Source organism: Mixophyes fleayi, chromosome 1 (assembly GCF_038048845.1).
Source record: "Mixophyes fleayi isolate aMixFle1 chromosome 1, aMixFle1.hap1, whole genome shotgun sequence".
NCBI classification, from domain to species: domain Eukaryota; kingdom Metazoa; phylum Chordata; class Amphibia; order Anura; family Limnodynastidae; genus Mixophyes; species Mixophyes fleayi.
Genome location: NC_134402.1, coordinates 182,959,537 through 182,975,867, shown reverse-complemented (window position 1 = coordinate 182,975,867; position 16,331 = coordinate 182,959,537). Strand labels below are relative to the sequence as shown.

Genomic DNA, 16,331 nt, shown 5'->3' with positions numbered 1-16,331 from the left:
CGCGGTGGGCCCACTGAAGCGGACAGTGGCACACTGCCGCAAGCGCTTCTCTGATATTAAGAGGAGGCTTAAAGAGAAGATGGCCCAGGAAAGGAGGTCGACAAGGCGCACGGGTGGTGGCCCCCCACTTTGTATGGAGTACACCACGTACGAGGAGGAGCTGCGCCAGATAATGCCGGCTGAAATTGTACAGGGCATAAATGTGCAGGACACCGATTCGCCCTCTTTTGGCCAAGTAGTTGGTGAGTTATTTGGTTTTTTTACCCTAACAGTATTTTAAATGTTTTTTTTCTTTTTAAAACTCCTTTTCTCTTTTTAAAACTGCTTTTCTCTTTTTAAAACTGCTTTTCTCTTTTTAAAACTGCTTTTCTCTTTTTAAAACTGCTTTTCTCTTTTTAAAACCTCTTATCTCTGTGCAAACGTTTTTTCTTATTTGTTATTTTTTTTTTGGTTTTTTTCAAAGTGTATTTTGACTCTAATAGTTTGTAAAGGTTTAAAAACAGTATATTTGGAAATTGTTTTTTATGGAAATACATTGTATGCTTTTTCTAATACATCCAGATTCGCCAGGACCGCAGTTCAGTCCCAGTGCCAGACCTACACCTCCACCTTCAGCGAGAGATTCGGGCACAGACGAGCAAGCAGGTGCGTGATTTCTGTTTAGGAGAGAAATAATGGAGTTAATTGATTTTCTGTGCAAATGTTGCTGTCAATTTTTTTTTATTTTTTTTTTAATTGTTTGCAATGAGAAGTTTGGGCTACATTTTACTAAACTGATATGTTGCCTATAGTAACTCATCAGAATATACCTTTACTTTATTTATTGCATTCAACAAAATGACAGCTAAAATCTGATTGGTTGCTATAGGCAACATCTCCACTTTTTATAGCATGTAGTTTAGTCAAAATAACCCAGCATGTACTACACAGTCCAAATGATAATGGGTATTAAAAGGATAATAAGTGCATCCGTAAGCAGGTAGCATAGGACTAGAAATCAGGAATGCAAACATTGTGAAAGAATCTGTAGTTGCTAAAGAATATTCTTTCCTATCCAGTGTTCAGAATGCAATATACAAACTTATTATATACTATATACTTACCGTCATTTTTCATACACAGGGCCCTCTTCATACCAGCCACCTCAGGCGGAGTCATTGGAAATGTCCCCTGAGCCAGAGGATCAAACGACCATCACCCTGGTAACAGTGGATGCCCCTGTGTCTGGCCTCCAGGAAGTTTCACCTGGCCCTGCTGAACCATCACACCACCAACCTGCACCTGAAACTATGGACCCAGCCAGAGAAATGGCGCTGTCTATTGGCGCATTCCAGCAGCAACAGACATTGTTCATGGACAGGCAAACTGGGCACGTGTCACAAATTGCGGCCCAGTTGAGGCGAATACACCGCTCCACGAGCCAAATCCCTGCTGCAATAAACCGGCTGGCAAGCGCTTTGGAGCAGACAAATGTGCAGCTGGCTCAAATGTCTGGGTCTGTGGACGCCATGCATTCCTCCATTCGCGAGGGGAATGCCAATGTTATCCGGCTGGCAGGCCAACTCCAGCAGGAACTGATTGCCCGCTTGCCGGCCCCTTTTTCATCGGCCTCCACCAGTGCCGCTAGTACGCCTACCACATCTCTACAGAGTACTCCTCCAAGGAGAGGTGCTCGCACCAGGGGTGGGCGAGGGAGGGGAGAGAGTGCCACCAAGCATAGCGATATGCCTGCAAAAAGGCATCGCTAGCACAATGTTTGTTATTTATTAATGTTTTGTCAAGTTTCTATAACCATTATACGTTTTTATTTATTGTGTTCTGCAATAAATGCAGTTAAATTTCTATTGTGTCAGTCTTTCTTTTCTGCACATTAAACAAGAGTATACTGATTTTTTAACAACTATGCACTAATTTCACGTAAACATTGACCTCTGACTGTCACATTCCAGGGATGTTCATATTTACCACATGAGTACACACTATCCTGTTTTTAAAGGTTCCAATGTACAAAAATTTTACAATAAAATACTAAAATTGCACTCACATAAAACACATTTTTGAGGAAAAAATGTTTTTCATACTATGTACTTACACGTAAAGTAGTTTGCAATTAGACGGTCTCTAATCTCCCTTCCGCCCTCTGTGCTCTGCACATCACCATGTGACACGGACCCCTTCTTCTTCACTGTCTACTGCAATAATCGGTGGGGTAAGTTGATGTATTGCTAGATTATGTATCAAACAGCCAGCCAGGATAATTTCAGACCCCTTTTCAGGTGCATACATAGCCACACAACCCAATTATTCTAGTAACCTGAACCTAGTTTACCAAAGTACAAAGGTACGCTATAACACACCTCTACTAAATCAGTAAATAAATTGCATGGTGGGAAGACACAAGAGAAAAAGAAACCAAAACAACACTGCAATTACAAGACACTGGCCTTTTAACATATACAATCCCAAAGTAAAAAACTTTGTACATGAAATGGCCCTTTTCCTTCTGTTCTGATTGCCCAAATATCTGAAACAGCACACTGTTTGAGCAATCTCGCCGCTCACAAGCAGCGCTTTCATTTTGGTCTATTGAATGGCGGTTTTCCGGCGGCTTTATAAACCCCCTAATAGTAAATCCGGCTGTTTGTATGTTGAACATTGTTGAAACCGTCATGGTGATGTATACAGTGGCGGGTTTGGAAACATCATTTTTGGCCGTTTGGACGGCGGGTTTAGCCTTAGTAAATCCGGCGATGGCTAAACCGCCGCCAAATCTGCCGAAAGTCGGCGGGTTTACAAACACGCCTGATAGTAAATCTAGCCCTGAGAGTATTACATATTAGCCTATGGAAGGAGGGAGATCCATTTGAATCTCACTCCAAGGAGGAATCTTTAGGAATATATGCTAATCTATATTTGGGAAGGAGCTCATATTAATTTAAGGGGTTTAATATGGAAATTTAAACGATACTCCCACTTTCAAACAATTGTTTTCCATTAAATATATCAGGTCTAAACTAGGGATGTGCATGGGCGACTTCTGAGGTCTCGTGTTTTGGATCCGGATTTTCTCGATGTTTTGGGTTCGGATTTGTTTCGCAAAACAACTGCCGAAAGGTTTTGGTTCGGATTTAAGGTTTTGGATTTTTTTTGAAAAAAGCATAAAAAGTTAAAAAAATCAATTTTTTGGGCTTATTTTCACTCCTACGCTATTATTGACCTCAATAACATTCAATAACAAGCATTTCCACTAATTTACCGTGTATTCTGAACACCTCACAATATAGTTCTTAGTCCAAAACCCTGAACTTGTATGATTTGCACCAATAATGTACCTGGACTGCGTAAAGGAGTGGGTCACCACAATATATATAATAAGAAAACCATCAACTTGTATGATTCGCACCAATAATGTACCTGGACTGCGTAGAGGAGTGGGTCACCACAATATAAATTAAAAACCCTGAACTTGTATGATTCGCTCCAATAATGTACCTGGACTGCGTAGAGGAGTGGGTCACCACAATATAAATTAAAAACCCTGAACTTGTATGATTCGCACCAATAATGTACCTGGACTGCGTAAAGGAGTGGGTCACCACAATATATATAATAAGAAAACCATCAACTTGTATGATTCGCACCAATAATGTACCTGGACTGCGTAGAGGAGTGGGTCACCACAATATAAATTAAAAACCCTGAACTTGTATGATTCGCTCCAATAATGTACCTGGACTGCGTAGAGGAGTGGGTCACCACAATATATATAATAAGAAAACCATCAACTTGTATGATTCGCACCAATAATGTACCTGGACTGCGTAGAGGAGTGGGTCACCACAATTTAAATTAAAAACCCTGAACTTGTATGATTCGCACCAATAATGTACCTGGACTGCGTAGAAGAGTGGGTCACCACAATATAAATTAAAAACCCTGAACTTGTATGATTCGCTCCAATAATGTACCTGGACTGCGTAGAGGAGTGGGTCACCACAATATTATTTAAAATTTTTGCAGCAACAGTCAACGTTGTTTAATATCTGATACACCTCTATCTGGACTGCATAGTGGAGTGGCCCCGGTACCCAATTTGGTCCCGGGGCCACAATACCTCCTCCAAACATGGTACAGACCATTCGTCATTGAGATCCCATCAAGTATGTTAAAGACAGACAGGGTCGAAGTGTTATTGGTTGACTTTGTAAACCAAAAAACTGTCCCTGTTGCACATAGTCGTGCAATGAAGACTGACTTTTTCCTTTAAAGGCACCATCTTTCAAGTGTAGTGTTTGTAAGTCATATTATACTTTTGGTAAAATTGGTTTATTTTGTTCTTCTTTATGGTAACTACTAATAGAATTAAAGTATTAAATAGAAGCGGCAGTTCCTCTTTATGGGAATTAGTAATAGAATTAAAGTATTAAATAGAATTAAAGTATTAAATAGAGTGGTATAGAGTGGTAGTGTGGTATAGAGTGGTCCCCACAATATAATAAAGCCCTCAACTGGTCTGAATTCCACCAAACAAGAATCTGGACTGCGTAGTGGGGTGGCCCCGGTACCCAATTTGATACTGGGGCCACAATAAAATAAATACACCCTCAACTGGTCTGAATTCCACCAAACAAGTATCTGGACTGCGTAGTGGGGTGGCCCCGGTACCCAATTTGATACCGGGGCCACAATACCACCTCCAATTTCCAAGTGTAGTGTTTATAACATCTTAACACTACACTAATTCTAGCACGTCAAAACCTCTTGTTTTAAATAATGACAGGGCATTTAACTTTTGATTTAATTTATTGAATTTGTTGGCATTTTCTTTTACTTTTTGAACATGGCAAACGACTGTTGAATGGTCACATAATGCCAAAAAAAAGTTGCAAGATGGAATTGTCCTTGGGCCCTCCCACCCACCCTTATGTTGTTGAAATAGGACATGCACACTTTAACAAACCAATCATTTCAGCGACAGGGCCTACCAAACAACTGTGGCTGAAATGATTGGTTTGTTTGGGCCCCCACACCAATAAAACAATTCATCTCTCCCTGTAGAAACTAAACAGGCTCTACTGAGGAAAGATGTCGTCCTCATCCTCAACCTCTGATTCCTCTCCCCCTACAGTGTGTACTTTCTCCTCCTCACACATTATCAATTCGTCCCCGCTGGACTCCACAACCACAGGTCCCTCTGTACTGTCTGGAGGGCAGTGCTGTACTTCATTGAGGAATTGATTATTAATTTTTAGAAACATCATTTTTTCAACGTTGTGAGGAAGCAACCTCCTTCGCCGCTCACTGACCAGGTTCCCCGCTGCACTAAAAACTCTTTCCGAGTACACACTGGAGGGGGGACAACTCAGTTAAAAAATAGAGCCAGTTTGTACAGGGGCTTCCAAACTGCCTTTTGGAGTTCTACCACGTCACTACCTCTAGTTAATTTAGATTGCAAGGCTTGTAAATATAAATACTTTGAAGATAAAAAAAGCAGGCTGCACAGACTGTGGAGCTAGAAAGTGAAATTAAATGGACCACGTTACTTTGGTGGCTATCTATGCCCCCCCCCCCCCCGCCCTACACTTGTAGTTGAATATAAATAAAGCAGCCTGCATAGACTGTAGAACTAGAAATTCAAATATACAAAGAAATGGACAAAGGCAGTTTGGTATCTGTCTGCATCAGATCCCCTCTCCACTAGGAGTAAAACAGAAAACTTTTCAGCCGTTATATAATCTAGAATATAAATAGAAATTGAGAAAGGCAATTTGGTATCTGTCTGCATCATAATCATCAACATCCTCCTCAGCGCCAGCTACATCAATATCCTCCTCCCGGTGTACAACATTCACACCTTCATTAGCCAAATCTGTAACTGGAATGTGGGTGATCCTTCCAGCATATGCAGAGGGCGTGCTGCAAATGCTGGATGGAGTCACCTCTTCCCGTACAGTGATCACAACCAACAACACCCTTGGACTCGCCTTGGGGATTTGTGATGTCATCTGTTTAGAAGGCAGAGTTCTTTGCTGTTTTGTTGTTGCTGCTGACAGCATAACTCAAATTTTTTGTAGGGGGGGAGGAGGAGGGCTTAGATCCTTGGGTGAAGCTGGACCACTAGTCATGAACACGGGCCAGGGCCTAAGCCGTTCCTTGCCACTACGTGTCGTAAATGGCATATTGCCAACTTTACGTTTCTCCTCAGATGATTTTAAGTTTCTCTTTTTGGAGAACTTGGGCTTTTTGGATTTTACATGCCCTGTACTAGGAGATTGGGCATCGGGCTTGCCAGACGACGTTGATGGCATTTCATCGTCTATGTCATGACTAGTGGCAGCAGCTTCAGCATTAGGAGGAAGTGGGTCTTGATCTTTCCCTACTTTATCCTCCAAATTTTGGTTTTCCATTATATGTAGCACAAGAGAGCGTACCCCTAAGCCACACACACTCGGCAAAGCCTTTAAAAATTATATGCGGCACAGGAGAGTAGCACTGGACTTATACTGCTGAATCAGTGAACTTTGTAATAGCAGTACCACTGGACTTATACACTGCTGAATCAGTGAACTTTGTAATAGCAGTACCACTGGACTTATACACTGCTGAATCAGGGAACTGTGTAATAGCAGTACCACTGGACTTATACACTGCTAAATCAGTGAACTTTGTAATAGCCGTACCACTGAACTTATACACTGCTGAATCAGTGAACTTTGTAATAGCAGTACCACTGGACTTTTACTGCTGAATGTGTGAACTTGGTAATATTGCAGTACCAATGGGCTTATATACTGCTGGATTGGCTTTGCAAATTTGAATAATGGGGAAATAACTATGCCCTTAGAAGCACAGAGCACAGGACACAGCACCACTGGACTGAACAGGACACAGCGCAGGACCCAGCAGCACTACTGAACTCAGCAGGACAGAGCACAGGACACAGCACCACTGGACTTTTACTGCTGAATGTGTGAACTTGGTAATATTGCAGTACCAATGGGCTTATACTGCAGGATTGGTTGTGCAAATTTTGTTGTAATTAAAAAAAAATTTAATTAGTTTTTTGTATTTTTTTTAAATAACTTTTTTTTATTTTTTGAAACACTTTGGAATATTGGGGAACTAACTATGCCCTTAGAAGCACAGAGCACAGGACACAGCACCACTGGACTGAGCACAGCACAGCACAGAATTTAACTGAACAGCACGAGATATAGCAGGACAGAGGACCACCTAACACACCCTCCCTCTACCCTGATCAATGCCCGAGTGAAGATGGCGGCGACTAGCGGGGAATTTATAGGATCCGAGTATCGCAAGATCCGACAACGGGATTATGAGTCAGAGCCTCAGTTTCAGATTTGAATTTGGCGCCAATACCCGGATCTGTCTCGGATCGGCAACGTTCGGGTGGGCTCGGATTTCATAAATCTGAGTGCGCTCATCTCTAGTCTAAACATATTTGCTAATACAATATAGTACCTATGAACTTTAGTTTAAAAGACCCAGCAATGCCTGGCCTCCTGTATAGCAATATTTATTTGGCTGCTATGGGTAACAGACATTGCTCTGCAGCCTTGTGAATTTACATACCTCCCAACATGTCTGTCCCCATGAGCAGGACAGGGGGCATAGGCACAGCCCCAGAGGGCTGGCTACCACTGTGGGAGACTAGGCGGCCCTTTACATACCTCCCTTCCCCCAACATTCCCACTCACGGGACAAACTTGTCCATGGGCAGGACAACGGGACAGAGCCACAAAATTGGGACTGTTTTGCTGAAATCGGGAAAGTTGGGAGGTATGACTTTATGTCCCTTCTACTTCCCCTTCAAGCTCCATTTTGTGTTATCTGTATACAGAAGTTAGCACTCAGTATTTAACAAAAATGCTTGGACGCAAATGCAACCATACTGCATGCAACTTAATGATGATGTCAAAGGGCAGAGACAGATGCTGTTTAGTGCTACTGTAATGCTTGCAAAGTTGCAGTGGATGATGGGAATTTTACTTTATTTCCGCAATCATTGCACACAAAGGGCCTTATTTATAGTTGGAATGATTCTGAGGTGTAAAATTATGTTTTATTTTACTGCACATGCTGTGCAATACAATACCTCTTGACATTGTCCCAATTTTGTGAAGCAGTAGTGTACATGCAAAAAAACATTATGTAGGGGGCATGCCCAGTGATTCTGAAGCATTAAACTGCCCCAACCCTCCTCCTATAAAATCACCATTGATTTGCTGCATGCACTTGTTTACCATAATTATTATTAACATTTATTTAGTCACCAGAATACTTTACACCTACTTACAAGCTTATAATCTTTAAAGAAATAGAAAAGGCTTATGTCTGATATCTTAACCTCTTTTACCTTCTTCATCTTATTCAACTATTACCTTAGAGTAACGACACGAGACTTGTGTAGCAAAATTAAATGATTTATTTAACTATGGTGGAGGAGAATAAAGCAGTCACTCCGACGTGTGCCAGGCAAAACCCAACTGTCCTAGCATTTCCTTAGGACTTTATCATCTGGGGCACAACCAAACCCCTGGGTTCAAGTGGGGGACAAACCAAACAACCCCGGGCACACATATCTACCTGGACGGGGCACAACGTCCCGATTCCACAGAACCCGCCCATCCTCTGGGCTATACAGAAAGCAACCACAGGGCAACCCACAGGGGGGGTACCTGAACTGAGACTAATAGCCGATTCACTCGAAAAAAGGCGGGTTCAACGTACCCAATACCGTAAATGTGCGCCCAAACAACCACTGGCCCGTCGACTGAACTGCATTTTCCGGCCATGCCCGGATCCCTAGGAGCCATGGCCCGCCACCATACCTAAACCTGCCGATGCTAAAAACCTATAAATATCTTGAACAAAATTAACTATGCCATCCTCACTCAAATGCACTCAGTCGCCCCTATATAGCTAGGGGCTCTGAAAATGAATCCGCGGGTGCTCAAACCGCAAACCACCTATGGAGCGTGAAAACGTGCAACAACGGAATTAAACTTCCTCCTCACTTCATCTGCTACGCGTCCATCAGGAAATGAACGCCAAATCCTACTTGGCACAATATATAACCAGCAAATGACAAGGGAAGGCCAAGAGGCCTGTACCCAAGCCAAGTCTTCCTGAATGCGTAATATCAAATCAATCGACTTGCTACCATCTATGTCATTTCCTCCTAGATGTATCACCAGCACCTGGGGAACCCCTTGACTAGCCACATTACCCATAAGGAGCTTTCGAAACCCAGGCCATCTGAAACCTCTACGACCTATCCACTGCACCACCACTGACCCCATAAAAGGAGAAATATCCCTAGCTGCCCTATGCAAAACCAGCCTAATGAATATATGAGTGTCCCAGCACCCAGATCCGCAGCAGGGTCTGATGGTCTGTAAGGTAGGAGAAAACCAAAATGTTAGCACACAAAGCAAAGTAAATATACATACCAGCAAGAAGAACGGGAACTCTGAGGAGCCCCTGAAATTGAAAATTTTTGAACAGAAAAATCAAGAAGACCAGAACAGAGAACTTCTAAGACACCCAGCACAAACAAGAACACAAACTCGCAAGACTGCAGTACTCACAAGACAAAAGAAGAAACAAAGAGATTGAGCGGAAGCACAGACAAAGGTAGAACAATAAAACCCTCTGGGAAAAAATGGAGAAATCCCTTTGCGCCCGACCTCCAAAGGCCCAAGCAGTCTAAAACCTGTGCCACTGCAGCAGAAAATAGAAAAGTTAGAAGAGATTAGGTAAGAAGAGCAGGACGTACATTTAAGTCTCTTCGCACCCCTGCCTCCAAAGGCAACAAGCAGCCGAAACCCTGTGTCATCCAACAGCGAGAGTAAGGTAGGAGATATATCAAGAAGGAAGTGAAAGCATCACATAACGCTTGCAAACATTAGTGTTTCATCAGTTCTGAAAGGACTGGGTGCAGAAATGCACAGCTATTCAAGCCTAGCGCAACCCATGTCAGCTTAAAAAACCACCAGCAACATGTACCAGGTTAGGGAAGAACCGTCACCACTCCTCCGCTACGGTATCCCGGCCGAAAGCCAATAAATCCAAACACAATTGCAACTGTTCAAACAGGGAAACCAACCCTGGGAGCCAGCGTTATCCAGCGTCCCCTACCCTATAAATGAAGTGAGCAAAGCAAACACATAAGGGACTGCCACGCCATAGGAGACTGTATTGCAAATATTGAATATTAGTTTAACCACATGCTCAGGCTATAGTGCCATACCAATCACTATCAAGCAAAGTCCTCCCTCACAGGATTAATGCCACCACTTAAGCTGGAAATGTAAGGCCAAAAATACCAGGCTACTTACACTGTGCCCATGTGGGCCCAATGATTAACCCCATAACAATTATCAGTGTCTCCTATGAATACCACAAGGAAGATTCTTGTCTAAATTCCTATAGTCCAGAAACGCCAACTCCAAAAAGATCCATAACTATGATCAGGAAGGTCCTCCATGCTGCAAGGCATACTGTCTGTCCCAAAGGGCATGAAAGAAATTGTGTATCAAACCCCCCTCATCAACTCGACCTATCCGTGTTCAGTAACCGCAGATGGGTAAATTTGCCTTGGAGATATCGACAATAAATGGATCCGCGTGACCCACCCCTGAAAACGTATATTACTATGCAGCATGGGAAAGTAAACCAGCGAAGAAGAAAGGCTGCAACACCGGGACATAGGCCCCCCTGAAGGCCCACTCCTGTAGGAGGGCAAAGACAACAGTGTCACTAACAGTGACCACTTCCTAAATATCGTCAGCTCATGGGCCCGATACAAATTGAAAACTGTCCCACTCCAACAACTGTCCCAGGAACGCTAAATACCATACATAAGGAAATACAATGAAAGTACAACCCCTTTAGTGTTTAACTATTGCTGATAGCCAATAGGTCTCCTGCAAACAACTATATCCAAATGCACAGTACCTTAGTAAACTAGGTCTAAACTCAACAAGTTTTGTCCTGTACACTCTACAACACCCATAGCTTCATACGAGGAGCATTGCTTGACCACGTGAACCCAGCAGTGCCCTGCATCCCATACGTATTTGTATCATCATACCTTACATGTAACTGTATCCGATCAACATATCTGTATCATGTCTCTGCATATGTATCTAAATCCGTACACGTACCTGTATCTCCATCAATACTAACCATTCCCTTATCAGAATAGTTCTTAATATACTAACTTGTGCCACTTAAAATTCATTATACATCGTGAGCTTCAGTGGGTTATACCACAATATGCAAATTATATATTTATACAAGTCCAGAGACCCTAATGCATTCCAGACTGCATGTTTAGTAATCAGTTTTGCCACATGGACAATACATGAAGCCTTTGTTAATGTTTAGTTGGAGCAAAAAACAATATATATATATATATATATATATATATATATATATATATATATATATATATATATATATATATATATGAGACCATAAATTTGGTATACCCATTTTTCCTCTACACAGCTATATGAGATCCTACCTGAGAAGGCTCATGTTATACATTCTGAGGACCCCATCAGCAGACTCACCATACTTCATATGTTCATTCCTCTCCCCTATGCGCCAAGTCTCTCGTCTATAGTTCTTCTATAGATTAGCATATATACAGCCTATTGTATATAATAGAAGAGAAGGAGAAGTACTACTTATATGGAAGGCACCTCATACTATCAGACTAACATATTAAATCATATCTTGAAAATATACATCAATTGGAAAGATTTTTTCTTGTGCAGGAAATCATATATATTACTTATGATACAGCCTATTGTGTAACCTAAATCTGAGTGATGCTGCTCTTCCACATTGCAGCTAAAACAGATTTGTTCCACTGTGCTAGTAGTGTAATCAGCACGCCTGCACAAATATAACATTAATATGTGATAGTACCCTTGACACGTCCAGATAATATTCAGCCAGTGAAGCTGAAGAGAAACCTAGATCAGGCAGATAGCACCATGGCGCTTGAGCTGATTTATCGAACGGCACCATCCTTAAAAAAGGATAACCTGTTACCCTGTGGACCATAGCACCCTATCCACATATAGTAATTCACTGAGAAATACCATAAGGGAAATGTATCCCAAATATTATCCGCCCCATTTATCAACACAGATGACACACACTGGCCCCGTCTTTCCCGTCTTTTCCCTTTCATTGGGGTATTGCTCCAACACTTGGTCCTCAGTGTGTAAAATCCCTTCATTGGTCACTCCCCTAAATATAACCTCCTGGGAGTAACCTAGATCAAACGCAGATCTCTAACCCCCCAAAAAATATAGTTACCTGTTCGCCCGCAAAAAATGCCTAAACTAAAAATGGCCCAGGTTGGCACAAGAAACCCGTATGGGCCCTGGTAGAGTATCCCCGAATAATGTAATCCTACTCCCCTGCAAGAACCATCCCACGTATACCTAAATAAGTGAGCCAGGAGGAATCCGGGTTGGCTCTACCCACCACCCACTGAATGCTATAGGTACAATTATAATGTAACAACTGCTAACCCTAGGAAAACTGCCCTTAACACTTTGTACATAATAACTCTGTACTCACTGTGTCAACTGCAAGAATAGAGAGGACTTACTAAGGACACACACCAGACCTGTAAGTTATGTCGCACAGCCGGTAACTCTTCCATAACCTCCAGTGTACTGCCCTTCCTTACAGCAGATCCCATCCATATGAACTGCATCTGTACCAGGACAAATGAGACATAAGAAAAATTGCATACCTATACCGATACACTCACAGTATTTGGAAATGTGCCAGATACCAAAATATACATCACAATCATATTATGGACAGTCAACCTTCAACCATCACATACAATTACATATAAGTTCAGCAGGGATTCTGCTATACAGCTTGCAAATCCTGTCACCAAGGCAGTAATGAGCATTCCATTGACACCATCCCTTATGGGCAAGTCCCTACATGTTATAGAAGCACTAGGCACATGTAAATTGATATATGGTAATGAGACCAGTAAAGGTTACACATCAGGGGCCTGACACTGCCGACATCAAGCAGAGGGGTAAAGCGTCATAAGCAATTACACCTGCGGTAGGGGGGTGGGGAATGCTGGCAGAAAAATGTAACGAGCCCTGCATATGAAAGCCGCGGGAAAAAACACCCCTTCCCCCGCATGCAAGCAGTGGGCACACTTTTTAACCCCGTGCATTGCAGCCAGTTGGGTTGGGGGGGGGGGGGGGTAGGGGCACACAACTTTATCAACTATTTGCAAATCAGTATCCCCTTTTAAATGCCATACATGGGAACAGCATATGAGTAGCATCCAAATTTATGCAAACTATCAGGCAGCACCTTATAAGCACTGGTCCCTGAAAATAAACCCACTTTTTCCTCTTTTTTTTTTTAATATATATTGTCATTTGAAGTGAATACATAAAACTGCTCACATGTCCCCTTATTGCCATGCTATGTGTCTGCCTAGATGGAGAAACAACATGTGACACATGATAAAAACCGAGCCCACGTGCAAACAGAATTTATGTGCACACTTAAAATGTCTGTGCCTGCATGTCTGGTGGGGAAGGTAATCCCTGCACAATGAGAGAAAGATTGATATCACCTGACATCTTCAAAGCCTGAAATTACCACACATGTATTGTATAACCCCTGACCCACATACCATTAAATGACTGGAAGGGGGGGGGGGGGGGGGGGGGGGGGGGTTAGGGAGGGGAGAAGCACCAAGGAAAATGATGCAATAAAATTAGCTGCAAGCAAACAATCTTGAAAATACCACAGCTATCATAACTATACATACATACTAGTATACTTAGCTCTGTGCCTCCTGCAGCCTAAAATACTTAAATCAAGGGGAATAGTCCCCTCTAGTGTGAAAACTCTAAGGGAGGTGAGGCTACATTGAAAAGGGGCTAGAAAGTACAGTTATGTGGAACTAAACAGGGAGGAAAACCATTAAAAGACAGGAAAGGTATAGGATAAGGGAAAGAACCAAAATATACTAAAGGGAGAAAACCCAGGATGGGAAATACAATGAAAAATGCAGCAGAGAGCAGACAGGAATAAAGGATACTCATCCAGCAACATCCAGATCTGCAAGGCTGAATAAAACTCCGCCCATCCAACTTATAGCCTCTGAACCCCTCCCCTATGACACCGGATGGGCTTACCAAAATAGTTAACTATTAACAGTCCAGAGAATAACTCAGTTAAAGATACAGCAAAGCTTTTATTATCCTTCGTTCCTATGCAGATCTCAGTTCTTATTAGCTTGATACATAATGGTAAATGCACTTTTTGCATTCAATTGCATATTGTATCAGCCAGATAGCAATGGGAAAAAGTGCTTAGTGGGGATTATTTGCTCATAGTCAGGGGTCAGAGGGTTTTGAATATACAAGGATTAAGCTTGTCTAAAGAGATGAGTTTTCAGAGAGTGCTTGAAGGTTTGGAGGCAAGAGAAAAGTCTTGTTGTGTGAAGGATGGCATTCCAGAGTTGGAGAAGCCCCCAAAAAAGTACTGTAAATGAGAATGGCAGCAGATGATGAGTGTGGATGAGAGGTGTAAAGCTTGGACTGTCAGACACCCTCTGTGCAAGCAGACACTTGAAGTCCGGCCTGTAACTTCTTCTGCACATGCGTGTTCCATTGCTAGGCAACTGGACGCTATCCCGAAACCCGGCAGCAGCAGCTGATGCCACCACTGCCGGTAAACTCCCTCTCCCCCCAACACTATATAAGGAAGACTATTAGATAAGAAATAGTATTAGATATATCCTACCTCCAAGTGTTTATGGTGCTGTATTACTATTTGTTTGATTCCACGGCTCCTCTTGGATTCTCCCTTTTGGTTTTGCAAGTCCTCTCTGTTCTTTGAACCCTGCCTGTTTGACTATTCTTCTGGATCCTCCTTGGGTACTGCACGACTTGACCTAGGCTTCCCTGACTATTCGTTTGCTATCACTTATCTTGCTGGTAGCCCTTCTGGAGAACCGCGACCTGCGTGTCTCTCGCAGCTAAACCTAAACTTCCTTGTGGAGGTCACTGGTGAAGACCAGAGGCACATTAGACTCCATTCCTCCAGATAGGGCTGCGCCAATATCAGCAGATAGCTGCGCCACCTGACATGGGCAAAGCAGAGGAATCGAGCTAGGAGATATTTTGAGACAAGGGAAGACATGTATGTTGGTGCAGTTTTGTTAATGACTTTGTAGGTTAGAAGTATTTTATATTTGATTCAGACAGATGTGAGCAGCTTTAGTACATTTTGCAAGGAAAATTAGTCTCACCACTGCATTCAAGATAGATTGTAAGGGTGAAAGTCTGCTTAGTGGAAGACCAGTAAGGAGTGAATTCCAGTAGTCAATGCTGGAGATTATGGGTGCATATATGAAAGGTTTTGCAGTGTTTTATGCGAGATATGTGTGTATTCTGTAAATGTTCCTTAGATGTATGTAACAGGATTGGGATACAGGCTGAATGTGGGGAACAAAGGACATTTCTAAGTCAATAATTATACCTAGACAGAAAGTTTGAGGGGTAATGTTTATTTTGGTGTTGTCCACATATATAACGATATCAGATAGGCAGCTTCTGTTGACTGTTGGGAATATTATTAACTTTTTTTTGAAAGTTTATGTTTTAGGTGGAGAGAAGTCATCCAAGAAATAACAGAGAAAAATTGCGTAACAAGGGCAACTACATAGGGTGAGAGATCCAGAGAGGCTAGATAGATATGGGTATTATCTGTACAGAAATACTAAAATTCAAAGGAGCTTATCAGTTTTCCAAGACAAGTGGGTAGAGCATGTTAGAGGGTCTAACACTGAGCCTTGTGGAACTCCAAATGAAAGAGGAACTGGAGAGGAGGAAACAAACACTAAAGGCGTAGTTTGATAAGCAGGATGAGAACCATGGGCCTGATTCATTAAGGATCTTAAATGAAGAGGATTCTTATTTCAGTTTCCTGGACAAAACCATGTTACATTGCAAGGGATGCAAATGAGTGTTCTGTTTTGCACATAAGTTAAATACTGCCTGTTTTTTCATGTAGCACACAAATATCAACTTTAAATTTCAGTGTACAAATAAGCTATCAAGTATTTGTGTGCTACATGAAAAAACAGTCAGTATTTAACTTATGTGCAAAACAGAACACTCATTTGCACCCCTTGCAATGTAGCATGGTTTTGTCCAGGAGACTGAAATAAGAATCCTCTTCATTTAAGATCCTTAATGAATCAGGCCCCTTATTCTGCTACATGAAAGAAA

General features: G+C 42.2%; 1 long non-coding RNA gene across 1 annotated transcript; it reads left to right on the top strand.

The window, feature by feature from the left end:
* Window positions 1-200: 200 nt before the first annotated feature.
* Window positions 201-1,370, top strand: LOC142106806 (uncharacterized). Its single transcript, XR_012679795.1, has 3 exons — window positions 201-242; window positions 562-645; window positions 1,123-1,370. It is a non-coding gene; the product is annotated as an uncharacterized LOC142106806 (long non-coding RNA).
* Window positions 1,371-16,331: the final 14,961 nt, after the last annotated feature.